At 49.9% G+C, this 4510-nt stretch overlaps 1 pseudogene; it reads left to right on the plus strand.

The window, feature by feature from the left end:
- The first annotated feature begins 2219 nt into the window (after positions 1–2219).
- Positions 2220–3638, plus strand: LOC109438826 (peroxiredoxin-2; annotated as a pseudogene).
- Positions 3639–4510: the final 872 nt, after the last annotated feature.

Here is a 4510-nt window from a genome sequence, read left to right on the forward strand (position 1 = left end):
GGTTGCAGAGAAGTGGACAGCAGGTTGCAGATAGTGTGGCTCCTGCTTCCTGTGTCTCCAACCCAGCTGCCAGCGAGACTATAGTGGTATGACTCCTCTACCTATGACTCTGTGGGTGTTCCTTTTTGGCCTCACCATATCCTGTGTTCTTATGTGGGGAGCGGGACCCGAGACCCCACATGACACCCCACACGACAAATGGCGCAGCGAGCAGGGTATGGTGCCAGCCAAAGCTCTCCAAAGGATGGTGGAGCAGTTTGTGCATATGAAAGCTCAGTCTCAGGAAGACCAGGAAGAGCAGCTGCCGGAGAGCTGGATCCCTGTGGAGGGGTGGGAAGACATGGACAGTTCCCCAACCAGCATAGGCCGGAGAAAGTGGAGGTTGTTGTGGCCCTGTGGGCTGGGAAGTGCTTGCTGAGGCAGCCCGGATGCAGGACTTGTAGTCCCAGGAGGAAACGCTTGCTGAGTCCTCTGTAGGAGATGAGGGTGTGGGGAGGGAGCCCCAGAAGGTAGTTTCCAGGCTCTCGGCCTCACATGGAAGGGTGTCAGCTCGGGTAGTAAATGGCCATCAACTGAGATTGGATGGCCATCAGCTGTGGCTAGTTGGCTGTCAGCTGTAACCAGTGAGCCATTGGCCACTAATATAACTGCTGTGGCTACGCTAGCAGGAAGAGGAAAAAATGGGGGCTAGCAAGAAGATGGTGGCTGGGCTGGCAAGCGCAGATTGCAGTTAGGATGGCTGGTTGCGGACAGTGTGGATCCAGCCTCCACTGAGAGTATAGTGCCGCCAGCGAGAATATACTAGTATGACTCCCCTATCTATGGCTCCGCGGGTGTTCCTTTTTGGCCTCACCATGTCCTGCGTTCTCTTGTGGGTAGCAGGAGCAGAGACCCCGCAGGCTTCCCTGCACGACAAGGGTGAGGTCAAGGTCATCCCTCACCCCCAGGACAGCGCTGGTAAATGACTATGGACTATGGGGAATTGCCTTCTATCCCTAATTTAATGGACCACTTGACTGTTTGCTTGGGAACATACCACCATGTAGTGGAACTGGTAGATGTTTGCTTTTGTGTCTTGACCGGCTGCCATGGAGAATATGTGAGGAAGTCTGGCTGTGCCCAGAGAGAGTGGCAGTGCCCTGAGAGCCCTGGCTGAGTCCAGGAAGTCAGGCTGTGCCCAGAGAGAGTGGTGGTGCCCTGAGAGGCCCTGTCTGTGCCCAGGGAGACTGGTGGTACCCTAAGACGCCCAGAAGTCTGGCTGTGCCCAGGATGGGTGGTGCCCTGAGAGGCCCTGGCTGTGTCCAAGGAGACTCGTGGTACCCTAAGAAGCCCACAAGTCTGCCCAGAAGGACTGGTGGTGCCCTGAAATACCCTGGCTGTGTCCCGAGAGCCTGGCTGTGTCCAGGATATTGCACAGGGCCCCTCATGGAAGACACTTGTCGTGTAGATTGTGAAGTGAGACCCTGTAGGGGTGGAGTGTGGGGACAGAGCCAGGAGTGCAGTTTCCAGGCTCTCGGCCTCACATGGAAAGGTGCCCACTCAGGTAGTAAATGGCCATCAACTGTGATTGGATGGCCATCAGCTGTGGCTAGTTGGACATCAGCTGTAACCAGTGAGCCATTGGCCACTAATATAACTGCTGTGGCTACACTAGCAAAAAATGGGGGCTAGCAAGTAGATGGTGGCTGGCAAGCGTGGACTGCAGTTAGCATGGCAGATTGCAGAGAAGTGGACAGCAGTGTGCAGATAGTGTGGCTCCTGCTTCCTGTGTCTCCAACCCAGCTGCCAGTGAGACTATAGTGGTATGATTCCCCTACCTATGGCTCCGTGGGTGTTCTTTTTTGGCCTCATCGTGTCCTGCGTTCTTATGTGGGGAGCGGGAGCAGAGACCCCACAGGCCACCTCGCACGGCAAATGGCGCAGCGAGCAGGGTCTCCCGCATGACACTTGCACAGTTTGAGCAATGGTTTATCAGTGAATGCTGATGGCAAAACTCTCATCTCTTTCCTTCCTTTGAGTTCCCAGCACCAACTAAAGATAACAACTCTCAAGTGAACTGCTTTCTTAGGTTCTATATTAAAACATTGCAGACCAGTGTCAACCCCTGGCCTCTGACTTCCTCATGCCAAGTGCTGATTCCACAGGGGCTGCGTATGTCCATTGCCCTTGGGACCCCAGCTGCATTCCATGCACCAGCCAAGGGAAACAGGCCAGGTTCAATGGCAGCTGTTGTTACTGAAGCACCAACTCCACCCCAGCTTGCACAGCACTATAAACAGGGCCGAGGAGTAGGAAACCCTCAGAAAAGGGCAGCCACAATGACCCTGATTCTTGTTATTCTGCTGCCCTTTAGCAGAAGACTTCTGCATGAAACACAGGCTCCAGAGGCATTTCCTACACCAGGGGCCTCTGGGAAAAAGTAGGATTGGCTCTTGTCCTGAGGAAGAAATGAAAATTTAAAAATACAGTAAAATAACTAACATGTACTGGGACTTGCTGTGTTCCAGGCCCTGTGTTAAGTGCTTTCATCTATTATTTCACTTCATCCTAACCTAATCTAAGTGATAGATACTATTATTATCTCAAGTTTACAAATGAGGGAACCATGGGTCAGAGAAGTTTAAACAATATTTCAAATCAAATATCCATAGTGGATTTGTATCTAGAATGTATAAACTCATTACAACTCAATAATTAAAAAGACAAACAACTCCATTTAAAAATAGGCAGGGTGCTGAGAAGCTGAGTCTACGTGCCCGCTGCTCTTTGTGTCCCGCCCTTCCCCACACAGCTTTCAGTCATGGCCGCCGGACACGCACATCGGAAAGCCCGCCCCGGACTTCCAGGTCACCCATAGTGGAGGGCGCCTTCAAGGAGGTGAAGCTTTCTGACTATAGAGGGAAATACGTGGTCCTCTTTTTCTACCCGTTGGACTTCACTTTTGTGTGCCCTACGGAGATCATCGCTTTCAGCGAACATGCTGAGGACTTCCGAAAGCTGGGCTGCAAGGTGCTGGGGATCTCTGTGGACTCGCAGTTCACCCACCTGGCTTGGATTAACACCCCCCCTGAAAGAGGGAGGTTTGGGCCCCCTGAACATCCCCCTCCTGGCCGAGGTAACCAGAAACTTGTCCCACGATTATGGCGTGTTGAAGAAAAATGAAGGCATTGCCTACAGGGTCCTCTTTGTCATCGATGGCAAGGGTATCCTTTGCCAGATCGCCATTAATGATTTGCCTGTGGGGCGCTCTGTGGATGAAGCTCTGAGGCTGGTCCAGGCCTTCCAGTACACAGATGAACATGGGGAAGTCTGTCCCGCTGGCTGGAAGCCAGGCAGTGACACAATCAAACCCAACGTGTATGACAGCAAGGAATACTTCTCCAAACACAACTAGGCTGGCAGACGGGTGCCAAGCTTGGGCTCTTGGTCCCCACCTGTGCCCCTACCTGGGTGCCCTGTGCTGGCCCTGGAAAGGCAAGACCTGCCCCTTCACGTTCCAGTCAATGATCCTGGAAGGCTAGGCCACGGCCATCTCGTATTCCTAGCTGAGTGGTGAATGGTGAACCCCTCCCTAGAGCCCACCTAGTGAGGCACAGGCCTAGAGGTGACCAATAAAGTATTTGGGACAAATATGAAAAAAAAAATAGGGAAAGGATCTGAATAGACATGTTTTCAGAGAAGATAAACAAATGGGCAATAAGCACATGAAAAGATGTTCAGTGTGATTAGTCATCAAAGAAATGCAACATAAAACCACGATGAGATACTACTTCACAACCACTAGGATGGCTGTAATAAAAAAGACAGATAATAGCAAGTGTTGACAAGGATATAGAAAAAATAGAGCTCCTCAGACATTGCTGGTGGAAATGTGAAATGGTGCAGCTGCTTTGGAAAGCAGTCTGACAGTTCCATGAAAAGGTAAACATAGAGTTACCATATGACCCAGCAATTCCACTTCTAGATATATATACCCAAGAGAAATGAAAGCACAGTCACACAAAATCTTCTACACGAATGTTCATAGCCGAATTATTCATAATAGTCAAAAAATAAAAGCAATCTAAGTGTTCTACCTGATGAATGGATAAAAAGTTGTTCCATATCACACAGCCTCTTCTGAGTAAATGGAAATTAGACAGGATCCTTGATTTTCTATCAAGTATGATAATAGAGAAATGAATAGAAGTTGGTGGTGAGGAAAGAAGCTTAAGGCAGTGGAGAACAAAGTTCTGCTGAAACATAAGGACATTCTCCCTATATTTCTATACAATTCATATGGGAATCCTCAAGGATCTAAAATGAGAATCCTAAAGGCAATGTGTTCTTTGAGTTCCCTTTACTAAGTAGGAATGCAGCAGGCTGGTAGGAGAAGGAAGAATACAGAGGAAAGCATGCATCTTAGTCTGAGCTGCATGGACATTGTGTGTACATTTCAGGGAGTGTCTGGGTTTCCTGTCACCCAAGGGCCTGATCCACTGCAAATACTCAACAAGTACTTGATGAATCT

Source organism: Rhinolophus sinicus, linkage group LG06, assembly GCF_036562045.2.
Source record: "Rhinolophus sinicus isolate RSC01 linkage group LG06, ASM3656204v1, whole genome shotgun sequence".
NCBI lineage: Eukaryota > Metazoa > Chordata > Mammalia > Chiroptera > Rhinolophidae > Rhinolophus > Rhinolophus sinicus.